Source organism: Ailuropoda melanoleuca, chromosome 12, assembly GCF_002007445.2.
Source record: "Ailuropoda melanoleuca isolate Jingjing chromosome 12, ASM200744v2, whole genome shotgun sequence".
NCBI lineage: Eukaryota > Metazoa > Chordata > Mammalia > Carnivora > Ursidae > Ailuropoda > Ailuropoda melanoleuca.
Window position 1 is genome coordinate 80,377,959 of NC_048229.1, and position 14,396 is coordinate 80,392,354.

General features: G+C 61.3%; 1 protein-coding gene across 1 annotated transcript in view; it reads left to right on the forward strand.

Moving 5' to 3' along the window:
- The first annotated feature begins 6,053 nt into the window (after window positions 1–6,053).
- The window catches only part of ZNF469 (zinc finger protein 469), a 116,863-nt gene continuing 108,520 nt past the window's right edge, over window positions 6,054–14,396 (forward strand). Inside the window, exons 1-2 of the mRNA XM_034672518.1 lie at window positions 6,054–6,281; window positions 12,922–12,993. The gene's annotated coding sequence lies outside the window, so the exon portion shown is untranslated. The remainder of the gene's footprint in view (window positions 6,282–12,921; window positions 12,994–14,396) is intronic.

Below are 14,396 nucleotides of genomic sequence, written 5' to 3' on the forward strand. Positions count from 1 at the left end.
AGACCCCCAGGATGACCCCAGGCTCCTTGTTCCCCAGACCCCCAGGATGACCCCAGGCTCCTTGTTCCCCATGACCCCCCAGGATGACAGCCACACCCTTAGCACAGGCTCCTGTGTGCTCCCATCCCAGGCTCCTCCCAGCTTGCTGGTTTGCACCTCTCGANGACCCCAGGCTCCTTGTTCCCCAGACCCCCAGGATGACCCCAGGCTCCTTGTTCCCCATGACCCCCCAGGATGACAGCCACACCCTTAGCACAGGCTCCTGTGTGCTCCCATCCCAGGCTCCTCCCAGCTTGCTGGTTTGCACCTCTCGAACCAAGTCTCCAGGGTCCCCAAGCGCGCTCTTCCTGCCAGATTCTTCCCCTGAGTGTGCTTTAGGGACCCCTGAGTGAGACAGGAGGAGGACCCTGGGGCCAGAAGGCCTTGCAGTCAGAGGCAAATTGGGGAGTTACCTATGGCCTCCAAAAGCTTGGAAAGGTGGTCTCTGTCGGGACTCAGCTGAAGATGGGGGTCTTGGGCCAGTGTATGGAGGGTCCTGCCTGCCTGTGGGGACTTCCTGGTCCCCAGAGCTGGGAGGGGGCCTGCAGAGGTTACAGGTGGAGCATGCTGTGTGGGGGGTGGGGGGGGGACGGGGAACAGTGCTCGCATCTTGTGGGCGGGGCCACGGCAATGGAGGGCCTGGGGGATGAAGGGAGTCTCGCTCCAGCCAACAGGAGCAGGAGTCCAGAAAGGTCCATGCTGCATGGGCTCCTTTTCCCTCGTGAGAGAAACCCTGGACCTGAGTGCCAACCCACCCTCGTGCTTCCCTTTCCCCCACCCTGGCAGGTGTGGCCCCGAAACCCATCTTGGGGCATGGCTAAGCCCCCCTGCTCCTCCGGCCCCACAACCTAGCCTTCCAGGGCTGACCCCTCACTTCCTGTGTGAGTTACAAACATTTGGAGAGGACATGTCCCACCCACAAGGGACCTGCCACCAGGTCACCCCGAGTCTCGACCTCTAGATCCACGAGCCTACCCTATAGGTGTGGCTAGTTACGCCATCAACCTGGCCTTGAGACTGATTTCGACAGGGTGGAAAGCACAGAGAAGGCCTGCAGGCCACCCCCTCCCAGCCCTCCCTGCTTCCAGTGGCTGGGAAGCCGCTTGCTGTGCGTGGAGGTGGGGGGGCCGCCAGGGGCCTGAGCCATTCCTGGGGCTGCTGGAGGGAGGCCGGGAGCCAAGAGGGAGTGCAGAGCTCCTGGATCTCCCTGACAGCAGCCCTTTCTTGGAGGTTCCCTGTGGGTTGGAAAGGGGGCCTTGAAGGCCGTAGGTGCCTAAGGACTTGGGGGCTGTCTGCTCCCTGAGCCAGGGGAAGCGCTCACACCCCGGAGAACCACAGAGCAGAAGCCGGATGCAGGCTGCTGCCAAACCAGCTTCCCCCGTGGCCAGGGCCGGTCTGCGGACTCAAGTGCTCATCGCGCCCCCCTCCCCAGGGCCGCTCTGCGGATTCAAGTGCTCATCGCGCCTCCCCCCAGGGCCGGGCTGCAGATTCAAGTGCTCATCGCGCCCCCCCCCCAGGGCCGGTCTGCGGACTCAAGTGTTCATCGCGCCCCCCTCCCCAGGGCCGCTGCGGACTCAAGTGTTCATCGCGCCCCCCTCCCCAGGGCCGCTCTGCGGACTCAAGTGCTCATCGCGCCCCCCCCCCCAGGGCCGGGCTGGGCCGCCGCAGCCCTGTGCCAGCAATTCCAGTCGCACACAACCGCCCACCCTCGCATTCTTCTGGATCATATAGGCTATTTCTGCCCCAAACCACACTCGGCTTTATTCAAGGAGTGGGAATCTCAGGATCGCGGGAATCCAGGGAAGAAGGCCTTTTCCACCCCGGTGGTAACCAAATGGAAATGTGTGCTGGAAGGAAAACAGACTGAAATAACAGGAGAACTGGGCCTTCTCCAAAGGCTTTTGCAGAAAAACGTTCTCCAAAGTGGGAAGGGCAGCTGGTCACCAAGAGGTGCCGAGGGCTGGGGCATCTGGGGGCCAGTCCCACAGGTTAGGGGCTGAGAGGGCAGGTGCCCCAAATTCAGCAGCCGGGCTTTTGTGGGGGCAGTGGGAGCAGACCCTCGTCCTGAGCGGCCGCTGGAAGGCCAGGCGGGGTGGTAAAGTGCATCGTGAGAGTGGAGGACACCGTGCAGGGCCCGAGGCAGGCCTCTGCTCTGGAAAGGCAGCCATGAGCCCATGGGGTCCCCTAGGGGCCCCTCCTGCCCCTGGGGGTTCTCTTTTGGGGAACTGGGTCCCTGAAGACCAAGGACAGGCCGATGAGCTCACGGCCCAGCCGAGCTCCCGTGAGCAGTGGTGGCAGGAGGAAGCTTCGGGGGTTCTAAACACTCCTAATGGATCACAGATTCTCATAAACAAAGGCCTAAGTGCTTACGCGGAAACTCTCAGGAGTTTATCTTGGGAAATTATTGAGTCCAATAAAACAGAGTTTTCTGGCAAAAGAGATCTGCGCCATGTGGTGGCGTGACCAGCACCGAGCCCCACAGGGCCAGGCTCCCACCCACGGAACCGGGCTGGACTTCTTGGTCGAGGGGCATGTGTTTCCTTAGAGACAGCTGGAGCACCGCTGTCCGTGAAAACATAGGCGTGGCCCCTAAGAGAACCCGGGCTTCCAAAATGGAGAAAACCAATCAGGACCGTGTAAGGGACCCATGTCTTTGAAGGACCCATGTCAGAGCTCCTGTGCGTGGGGGGCTGGCTGCCCCGTTTTATCCCTGAGGTCACAAAGATTTGGGGTCCTTGGCTGTCAGTCATCCCCGCTGCCCTCGGCCTTAATGGCTGACGCAGCAGTGGCATGTCGGACACCTGTCTCTGGCGAGGCTCTGCCAGGCAGCTGCAGTGTCCTGGGGGCCCCTTAGAGAAGCAGGAACAGCTGCTCCCGTGTCTTCCCGGAGGGGCGGTACGTGGCCCGAGTCCTACTCGCCGAGATCTGTCTGAGCAGAGGGACTTTGAGGCCACTGCCTGGAGGATGGCAGGGTGGAGGGAGGAGGTGGGCCTGCTGGGCAGGGGGGCGCACACCTGTGGGGCGGAGGCCCTGCCCTCCTCAGGAGCTTGGCTATCACGCTGTCGGCAGCTGGGAGCTGCTTCGGAGCTGATGGATGGAAGTGGACAGCTTTAAAGTTACCTCCCAGGGGCACCATGGCATGTACCCCATCAGCGGGTGTAGCCAATGGACACAAATCCTGCACAGGGAAGATAGACTGCGGGGCGGGAGGGGGGCAACTGAGAACAGGTCCCAGAGCCGGGGCTGCAGGGAGCCTGGCAGAGCTCAGACAGGCAGACCTTCCGGCCTCTGGCAGGACCTCCAGGCCCTTGCTGTCCAGGGAGATCGGGGGGCTGGGGAGCTGGGGAGAGATCTGGACTCGGGTTGAACGGAAAGCCCGGCCATACACAGCAACTTCTTCCAAGGTCCGTCCTCAAGGCCTCCCCCAGCAGCGTTTCATTGGTCGGTGAGGAGCCCACGGAATCCCTGTCTCTCTTGATGAAGGAGGAGCACCTGGGTCGTGCTGGGGCAGCTGTGGCTCCCGAAGCAGGAGGAGCCTGGGGCCGGGTGGTTGTGGGCCGTGGTGGCCAGAGGACCAGGGGGCCCCCGGTCTCCAGTGTTGGGGTGCACATGGGGATGCCTGACCTGCCCAGCACCTTCCCTGTTCCCAGGGAGCCGCAGGCCCCTCCAGCCGTCCTTCAGAGAGGATCCAGGGTTGCTGCCATGAGCCCGCAGAGCCCAGGCCCGGTCCCCTCCCAGCTCCAGTTCACCTCCCTGGGAGCTCTGGCCGCACGCAGTGCCTGCTGTCCCTCTGCGTCTGGGGAGACCTCGCGCCTCCTCCCCCATGCAGGAGCCAGCAGAGAGAAGGGGAGACTCCATGGCGCCCTGGCCCCCCACCCACTGTCCAGCCACCTCCATATTTCCCAGCCCCAACCCCCCATTCAAGCCCTGTCTTTCCCACCCATTCACACTTCCTCCATCCTGCCCATCCTTCCATGCCCCCTGCATACCGGAGGCCACCCAGTCTGGTCCCACCCTTTTGGCCGCCTGGCCCTGAGGCCCTGCCTGGCCCCTCCTCTGCGGGCCCTCAGCCTCAGTCTCCAAGCTCCCACTCTTCCTTGTAGAACTCGGCCCAGGCCCCTCACCAAGCCTGGCCTTGGTCCTGCACCCACGCCACACACAGCACTGCCTCCTCGGAGCTGCTGGGCTGTGCTTCTGGTGGGATCATGGGAGCTGGGTACCCATAGCCACAGCCTCCCTGTCCTTCCTCCTTCGTTCACCCAGCAAGGCTCTCCTCCCACACTGACCAGTCAGCGACGCAATGGTGGAGGGAGAGGAGGGGTGGGGAGAGACTTCCGCGTGCCCTCCGTTCCTGCACGGGACAGGGACGCTGTTTTGCACCCCAGCTCTGTCCTCCCAACAACCCCCACGTGTGACTTCACCGGTTTGGCTCTGAGACCCAATATCCTCCCAAGAAAGAGGAAAGGGCCCAAGGGGGAGGATCCAAGCACTTGGGGAGCACAGCAGGCTTGCCCGAGACCTCTGGGATCCCTCCGCTGGGGAAGCACGCCCCACACCTGCCTGCTAGCAGAGTCCCAGCCTCACGCTCCAGGACAGCTGGAGTCCTGCTTGAGCTCAGCTCCTCTGAGCCTCCGTCTTCCCGTCTGTGCAGTGCGGCCCCACAACCCACCCAGCCCGGTTCACGGGTTCACGGCCGCCATGAGGACGGCCGACAGTGGTCGTGCACAGTGCCATGCCTCTCGAGTATGCAGGGAGGCAACCTCGGCCTCCCACTCCAATGGGGAAACACACGGCTCCCCCACCCACCACTGCTTCCTGCCTTGTCCACCCCCCATGGCCTCCTGGAACAGGTGGAAAGCTAACCAGTGTCCCCGCGAGAAACGGCTCTACCAATGACAGTCTTGGTGCACGGTCAGTCCTTTGCCAGCGTCAGCATCCAGCCTTTAGTGTCCGTTTCTACGGCGCCTCTCTTCCCTGCCCTACTCAGGGAGGGTGTGTGTGTGTGTCCATGATACAGCCAGGTGTTTTGGGCACCGTCCGCGGCCCCTCCTGGGATCTCTCGCCATCCCGGTCAGTTAATTGAAGTTCAGTCTCTGTGAACAGAACATTCTCTGTGAGACAGATACTTGGAGTCACGTGTCCACCACCCCAGCACCACTGCGTTCCCCTGAACACCCCCCGCCTGTCTCTGTAGCCGGCCACTGTCCCCCCGCCGGCCCCGGGCCGTCACCGGCCTGGTTTCCAGCCCTGCAGTTTTGAGTTGCCATGTGTCACAGCAACGCAGTCATACAATACACAGCATTTGGGGTCTGGCTTCGCTTTAGCAAAGTGCGTTTCAGACTCATCCGTGTCGTGAGTCGAGAGCGCACGCCGGTCACGGGATACCGTTCCCTCGTGTGGATGCACCAGGCTCATCTCCGTGAACCTGGAAGACGACCTCTTGCTTACGTCTGGTTTGGGGCGATGGCGTGTGAAGCTGCCATGAACGTTCACATACGAGTTTTTGTGTGAACACAAGTGTTCCGTTGATCAGACTAAGTCCCTAGCAGTGCGAGCGCCAGGACGTGGGGTATGTCTGTGTTTGGCTGTTTAAGGCCCCGCCAGGCTGCCTTCTGAGGCAGCCACGGTGTTCCGCTGTCCCCCCAGCAGTGAGCGAGGGCTCCAGCCATGACGCGTTCTCACCGCTCCGGTGGCGTGTTGTGGTGTCTGCGTGTTTTAACTGGCGTCTCCCTACGGACGGATGACGTTGAGCATCTTTCCATGTACCATCTGTAGCCCTTTGGTCAAGTGTCTCCTCAGATCGGCCAACTTTTTAATGGGCTTGTTTATTTCCCTATTGCTGAGATTTACGTGTTCTTTATATATTCTAGAAACAGGGCCTTTATCAGAAATAGGATGTGCCGATATTTTCTCTTGGGCGGTGGCTTGTCTTTCCATTATGTTAATAGCGCTTTTCACCGAGCAAATCTTTAAAATTTGATAAAACCCAATGTGATGTTTTTCTTCTTCCGTAGAGCATGCTGTGGGCGTCCACGTTTGCGCCGTGCATGTGGTGTGTGGCCCACCGGCAGCTGCTTCAGCAAAGCTGGTCGCCTGGATGCCGCACGGCTCGAAGTCTGACCGTTCGCACGGCCCGTTCCGCTCGCTGGTCCCCGGGCCTGTCCTCTGCCCGCGTGCACTGTACCCAGCACGGCAGACACGTAGCTCAGCGCAGCGTTTGCGGCTCTTCCGTGAGGATTGAGGTGAGCGCCTGCCGCTGTGTGGAGCTGCTTCTGTGGGCCGAGGCTCACACCCTTCACCCCATCCCCCCCATGCTGCGTTCCTTACGATGCCAGGTGCTTTTTGTGTGTCAAGGGATTCAGGTAAGCGCCACAGCGTGTACGAGGCCCGGCGCCCTGCACCGTAACAGCCCAGCGACTCCGCGTCAACCATCCGTGGGTCCAGAAGGTGCAGGATGTGCGATGATGACGGGGGAGGGGGGGTCTCACTTTGCAAAGAATTCACAGGGTTTGCTGACCTGCTTTCTCCAATCTAAAGCTTCTAAGCAGCGTGTCGTTTTTGGAAGCTGACACGGGGCACTGAACATGAACTCCGCTGTCCTTGTGCGGCCGTAGGGAGAACGGTGACCGTGCTGGCGTCTGCCCTCTCTCGTGGCACCAGACAGCAGACGCTGGAACGCGAGGCCAAGGGGAAGGCAGGAAGTCCCCGGTGCTGTCAGGCCCACTGCAGCGTTGGGCGGAGGTGGGCACGGGCACACAGGAGGCAGGGGCACCTCGCGTCGGGCTTCCGCAGAGCCTGGGGGCTGTGGCCTTTGGAGGAGTAGTTTGGGTGACATCAGGGGGACGACCCCGCAGTGCTGGGGAGAGGTGAGACACGCCCCTTCCCGTGCGTGCCATCCGTCCAGTGCAGCTCAGCAACCTCGCAGTGGGGGTTCCAGGGAAGCCCTGCCCACATGGCCGCCACCTGTGTCCAGGACCTCGTCCCCACCACGTGGCTGCCGCGCCAGCATCGTGAGACCCTCAGACCCTCCAGGCTAATTAGAGAGAGCCCGGGGAAGAAGTGGCAGTGCCCAATAATTTAAACCCAACTGACCGCTGGGCTTCAAGCCCAAGGGGAGAGGAGAGAAAGACAGCAGATCTCGGGTCTGGAAGTGCCTCGCTGGTCCAGGGCAGGTGGGCTTGCTGCCTGGCCCCATTCTTCGGCTTCCAGGGGTTCTGAGCTGTGCCCCCACACAGAAGGGGAGGTGCTGGGCAGCCCTGCCTTTGGGAGGAAGCTCTGGGGTCCTTCCCAGGACAGGGGTGTGGGAGAGACCATGTCCTGGACATGGGGTGGGCTGGCCGGGACTGAGCAGTGATGTGGGTCACTGGGACTCCTTGAGAAGGGGGCATGTGCGCTGCTCCAGGAAGGGGAGCCCTCGGCCGCCTGCTGCCTGGCCGTCCATCCCTGCTGTGGACCCCGTGCCTCGCTCCAGGACCGTTTGTCTTTATTTTCTGAGCCTCCATCTGGGCCCCGACCTTGGGGAGCTCCCTGCCCCCTGACTCTGGTTTAGCAGCTGCTCTGCTGCTCTGGGCTGCTGACAAAAGGCCCCTCTCGGCTCTGCGGTGGGTTCGCGGGCGCTGGCGGTGCTTTCTCACAGTTTGCTGCCTCGACTCTCGGAGAGGCTGCTGTTTTGTCAGATAATCGTTGCGGCTCCTGTGGGAAGGAGGGGGCGTGGTGACCATCCAGGGCGGTCGGGTCCTCGCAGCCTGGTGACGTTGGGCACGTGTCCTGGAGTTCCAGTGGTTCTGGGTTGTACTGGATTCCTGGGCACACAGCCCCCCTGAGCCTCCACCTGGGACACGGAGCCATCTGCCCCCGTCGACTTAAAGCCCGCAATGCCACTGTGCCACGGACCGAGCGGCGGGGACCAGCCAGGGGCGAATGTCACACTGAGGCGGCCTCGCTCCAGCCTCCTTGGATTTGCACCGCAGGTCGCCTTTTCTTGCCGATTCTCATCCTCCCGTTCGTCTCCCCTCAGTGTTCACAGACCACCTGCAGGAACGGTGCCTTGAGCGTCCTCGCGCCCAGCACATGCTTCTCCCCCCACTGCTCCGTCACTCTGTCCACCTGCCCACCCCTCACCCCTCACCCTGTCTTCCTGCGGGATGCCGTGTTCCTCGGCGTGCTACCGTAAGGAGGGGCCGCCCGCCTGCCCCTCAGGTGACCTGCTTGTCTCCTACCGGGACGGATGCGCTGTGCTGCTGCCGACACAGGTGCCCAGGCTCGTCCCCCTCTCCCTGCCCCGGCCATGGGACCCACGTCCTCCAGCCCCAGGCGCCTCAGCGGGGTGTTTTCTAGAAACCAAGACTTAGGGTCCAGGAATGTCCAGATGCATTTTTAAGTAAGTTGCAGACATCAGTCCACTTCTCCCCCAAATTCTTCTGCATGGATCAGCCAGAGTTGGCATCTGTTTGTCCTTTTTCTTCTCTGGAGGCAAAGCGAACACGCAGATTTGAAATCCCAGGTCTTAACAGTGCTCTTGGATAAGTTCTGGCCAGCGTGTCCAGCCAGCCCCCATGGAGACGGAGGCTGTCACTCCTGGATGAAGCTGCTTGGGTCCCCCGTCAGCCCCCTGCCGACCGTGTGCAGGAGGGGCGCGCACCCCCGGCAACGCACCCCCTGAGGCCAGGAGGCTCGGCAGACACTTAGATGACCTGATGTGTCCCAGCCGCACCCAGATGCCCGAAGCGGTCCCGCTGGCTTCAGGGAGAGTGCTCGGCTGTGCGCCCTCTGCTTGGTGGGTTTCTCCTGGCGTGTGCCTACTACTCCTCACCGTCCCTTTCCAGGAAGGACAGCCGGTGGTGGGGTAGGCCGTGTCGTGTTGGGAGGCCGGGCAGAGGCTGACTGCGAGCCGTCTGGCTTTGAGATGGTTGCTGATGTCTGAGCTCTCATGCTTTCCTTGGCTCGTGTATTCTGGTTTTCGGCTCTGGGCTGTAAGGCTGTTCAGGTGTGGTCCCTGTCCAAGCCTGGGATCCACGCTGAACTGACTTGCTGTGAGGCTTGGGGCGACTTGCTTCGCCTCTCTGAGCCCCAGGGGTCCTCATCGGCGAGATGGGAATAGTAACAGAGCCTGCTTTATGGCGTTGTTAGGTGTCGGTGAGGTGCGGCCTGGCCCGTCCTGCTCCAGGGCTGGCTTCCACCAGCACTCAGCAATGTAAGCCCCTGTCTTCAGCAGGCCCCATGGTCGCACTGCTCTTATAGGGTGGATGGAGCACGCAGGGATGCAGGGACTGGCGTGGCTCGTCACCAGGGCCACCGGGCGAGGAGCTCAGGCGGCTTGAGCTGCGGGGACAGCGGTGCAGCTGGGACCAGCACAGGCACAGGTGTGCGGCCAGCTGCCCCGGCTCCTGGGGACAGTGTGCATGCAGGGCGGGCGGCCTGGCAAGCCCCAGGGAGGCTTGCACAGAGCGGAAGGGAAGCTGCCTCCCAGCAGGACCGTGTCTAAAACCGGGGGAGGGGGCGTGGCAGGGGCTGCGTCAGGCTCTAGATGTGGCCCAGGCTTGCGATGGCAGGTGAACGAGTGAGTGAAGTTGCTAGTGGAAGCCATTAGGTGCGATCGGTGTGAGGGTGTATTAGGGAAAGAACAGAAAGACCACGGTGGTTCTGTCCCTAACAGCGTCTCATCCCTACACATTCATCCGACAGAGGGCCATTATGCACAACACATGTGTTTAGGAAAAGACAAACACCCCAAGAGAAAAATGGGCAAAAGTGTTGAACATACGTTTCACAGAGAAGGAATCCAAACAAATAGTAAACGTGGGAAAAGGTGCTCCGTTTATTAGCCCTCAGGAAATGTAATGAAAACCCCCAAGAGATACGCCGTCTGCTCAGCAGGTCTGGGATGACTCAGCCGTGCCGAGCATCCAGGGGACACGGAGACGTGGAAGGGGTGTGCACGTGTGGGGGGCGTGAACCGGGAAGACGTCCATCTTCCCTGCCCATGACCTGGCCATTCCTCTCCTGGGCGGGGGGACGCTTCTGTTCGTAGCGCCATCCAGACTAGCCCCAAGCTGGACGCCGCCTGTATGCTCATCGACAAATGGACAGATGAACTGTGTTCACACAACAGAATTTGCACACACATACGGGTCAGTCTTACACACGGAAAGATGCCCCACATCCCTCCGCATCAGGGAGGTGCAAATGGAAAGCTCCATGGAACCCCCACTCACACCCGTCAAGACGGCACTGTTGGGAGACAGCGACAGGAAGGAGCACAGGCGAGCGTGTGGAGAAGCACGTCCTCACGTCCTGCTGCTGGGCACAGTCCCCCAGTTACACTTCTGGGTGTGCCCCCACAGGAAGTGAAAGCAGGGTCTCCTGTTTGCACACCCACGTTCCCAGCCTCTTAATTCACAATGGCCAACGGGTGGGAGCTCCTGTGTCCTTCAACGGACAAGCGGGTCAGCAGAATGCACTGTACACAGTGGGAAATTTCTCAGCCCTAAAAGGGAGGGGACCTTCAAGCCCGAGGACATCACGGCAGGGAGATCAGCCGCCACAAGGGGACAAACCCTGTGGGATTCCACGTACACGTGGTCGCTGGAGGAGTCAGATTCATAGACACAGGTTGTAGATGGCGGGAGCAGGGCGGCCAAGGAGTGCGCAACCAGGACAGAGTTTCCATTTTACGGGCTGAAAGGTCAGGCCGTGGGGACCGTCGGTGGGGATAGAACAGCGTCGTGAATGCACTTAGTGCCACGCACTCTACCCCTAAGAATGGTTAGGATGGTAAATTTCATGCTACATATATTTTACCACAATTATAAATAAAAATACGGGGGTGCCTGGTGGCTCCGTCAGTTGAGCGCCTGACTCTTGGCTTCAGCTCAGGTCATGATCTCAGGGTCCTGGGTCCTGGGATCGGGCCACACGCGGGGCTCTGCACGCAGCGGGGAGGCTGCTAGAGGATTCTCTCCCTCTGCCCCCCCCTCCCTCGTATGGTCGGGCTCTCCGTCTAGAATAAATGGATAAAAATATGACGACTCTCCAAAGCATACAGTTGAATGACGGAAGCCGCACCGATTCCGCCAAGAACAGTTGCCCCGCTGAGCACCCCACTCCACGTCCGTCAGGGGGTGGCCTGCCTCTGGGGGGCTGCGCTTACGTGAGGCGCTCAGCGTGTGGCAACACAACGTGCCGTGCACTCACTGGGTTGCGTGCCCGTCACACGCAGGGAACTTCTCCACATGGAAGGGCTCTCGCAGAGCACAGGCTGTGGCTTCGCGGGAGACTCGCCGCGCTGCCTCCGGTCTTCCCTCGCCAGCACGGACCGAGAGCACGGCTTCCTGGGCCTGACGGCGTCCCAGGACTGCGCTGCGGGAAGCTGGCTTGCAGGGCACCACCAGGCCCCGCGCAGACAGCCGGGCTCTTCGCAGATGCATGCAGATACGCACGCACACGCACGCACGCACACGCCAGCGCCCTCCGGTGCAGAGAGTGAAAAGGAAGGAAGTGAGGCGGAGGGTCTCCAAGAGCCGCGTGTCCTCCCTTGAGGTCTGGGGCCTGGAACGACAGGGGCCCGTGTCCCCACAGGCCGCAGCAGCCTGAGCACGCTGAATTAGGCAGCAGATGACTTGGGAGCCCACGCTGTGTTTGGGCTCTGAAAGCGGCTGTGTTTTCTGTTTTGCCGACGGTCGAGTGATTCCAGATCCACCGGAGGGTGGAGGGAGCCGTGAGCACCCAGGAGGATAGACCCGACAGCTTGGTGAGGACACGGCTGAGACCTGAAGACCAGGCCCGGAGGGTGGGAGAATGTGTCTCTGGGGCCGCTTCAGATCAGAGGGCATGAGTTCGCAGGACGGACGGGTGCCGGGGAGGACGCAGGAGGGGACAGCGTCCTGAGAGCACCGTTGGAGCCGTGGTGTTCCCGCAACGCATCTGCCGCCAGGGCTAGGGAGGCTCCCAGAGCTTTTTGAGCCCCCAGGGCTTCCTTCCCCCTGGTGGCCGTCCTGAGAGGGAGGCCAGCACAGCTTGTGTTGCCATCCTAAATGGACGGCCTGAGGTTCTGAAAGGCAGGCAAGAGCCAGCTCCCTGGAAGCCCACCCGGAGGCTGGGACGGAACACGGGCTCTTGACTCTGAATTCCATGGGGGTTTGGAGTAAGTGTTGGTCCCAGTGTTGATTCTCCCCTCCCCCAAAGCCTCCTGGGACTGTGGACAGTGATGAAGTGTCCGGTTGGCATCCAGCCTCTTGCCACGTTCGCTGCCCAGTGAGAGGATGAAGAAGCTGACAGAGGACCAACCAAGAGGATGCGGGAGCCCGGGAGGTGCCCAGAGCACAGCTGCTGGCCTGGACCTCCTGCAGAGACATGGAGTCCTGGAGGAGGGGACGAGGGGGCTGGCCAAGCCGCAGAGACCCACATGGACGAGGGTCCACCTGCAGAAGCCTGCAGAGGAGCCCCTCCCCGGGCTGGGGCCCCTGCACAGGGCAGCGAGCAGACACCCATGGGGAGGGGGGCAGACAGGGACACCCCTCCTCCCAGGGATGCCATGCAGTGACCACAAAAGCACATTAGATTTTTGCTGAGAACTTGGGTGAGAAACAGAAGGAAGGCGTGACGGGAGCAGCTCCAGAGCAGCCCGACCACACTGTGCCTGCAGGCAACCTGCTGTCTGCGGGGGTCTGCGGGGGACACTGGCAGTGTGGAGGGAAATGCAAACACTGTTGGGTCGCGGACGTGGAGCTGGGCTGGGGACAGGGAAGGTGACCCGTGGGGGGGGCATCCCGCAGGACCCTGTCCCTCCGTACTGATCTGGAGTGTGGTCGCTCTGAGGCTGACTGGCTGTGCTGCTGCTGCGGCTTGGGGTTTTCCATCTAAATACCCACTTGTAATCCACAGGCTCTGCTGGGGGCTGACAGCGGTGTGGACGGTGACCGGCAGAAGTTGCAGCTGTGACCGGGGCTTGCAAAGGTAAGGAGTGTCCTCTTCTCTCTACAGTTTGATTTGGCACCACATCCTGCTTAATCTACTGACACTTGTTGTCACGGGTCATACTGTGCATGGTTAGTGCTGCACCAGCGTTGCCATGTGGCCAGCGTGGAGCCAACGTGGGTACGTGGGTTAGTCTGTGTGGTGGTTGGCGCATGGTCAGTGTGGAGCCAATGCAGGTTCGTGGGTTAGTCTGTGTGGATGTTGGCGTGTGGTCAGTGTGGAGCTGACGTGGATACGTGGGTTAGTCTATGTGGATGTTGCCACGTGGCCAGCGTGGAGCTGACGTGGGTACGTGGGTTAGTCTGTGTGGTGGTTGGCGTGTGGTCAGTGTGGAGCCGACGTGGGTACGTGGGTTAGTCTATGTGGATGTTGCCACGTGGCCAGCGTGGAGCTGACGTGGGTACGTGGGTTAGTCTGTGTGGATGTTGGCTCATGGTCAGAGTGGAGCTGACGTTGGTGCACGCTTTGCAGTGGTCACAGACAAAGAGGTGTGACCAGACATTTGAATAGTTCTCAGAATGCACCGAGGGTGGGAAGCGGTCTTCCGCCAGGTCCAGGACGACTGATGGGAATGGCACAGAGGCTACGCTGGCTCTGTCCACAGGTGGGCGGAAGGCAGTGCTGGGTGAGATTGTGGACAACAGACGCGGGTTAGAAATACTGACCCTGGGTCTGAATTTTTACCCTGAACTGCAGGCTGAGCCACGGGGGTCACATCGGAAGCTGGACCTGAACGCGGGGTGCAGCCCCCCGGTGCTCTGTTGAGAAGCCCCCGGGGTCATCTCTGGGCCTTGGGGCGGGAGGAGCGTGCTTATGCTGTCGGTTGCACCCCTGCCCCCTGCCTTGCAGTTTTCCTTGGGAAGGGAATCATCTCCAACGCCCACCCTGCTGAAGGTGCTGTGGAAGCACTGGAGCGATGTGTGTGGCGGGGGCCTGGGTAGGAGGTGGGGGTGTGACCAGGTCCGGGCAGAGTGCCTGGCCAGCACCTGTCCAGACACCAGTGTCCGACCCGAGACCCGTCTCTGCAAGTTGGTCTACGTGGCCGCATGTGGCACAGACAAAGTGCCACGAGAAAGCACCTGACCGTAAACGTGTAATGCTTCCTGACCACGACAGCAGGATCCCTGCTGCAAGTAGCAGCCCCATCTCGGGGTCCCAGGAGGACACAGAAGCTGTTTTCCTGCATCTGTGAAACCCCATCCCAGGAAACCGGCTGCCCAGGCTCCCTTCTGATAAGGTTTGTGAGGGGTCGTGGGGTGACCCAGTGGGGCACTGCTTCCCGGTGGGCAGGCAGGATCCAAAGCACCTTGACAATTAGCTTAAAGGGCACGAGCAGGGCCTGTGCAATTCCATCAGGACTGTGGCCAACATGTCATGTCAGG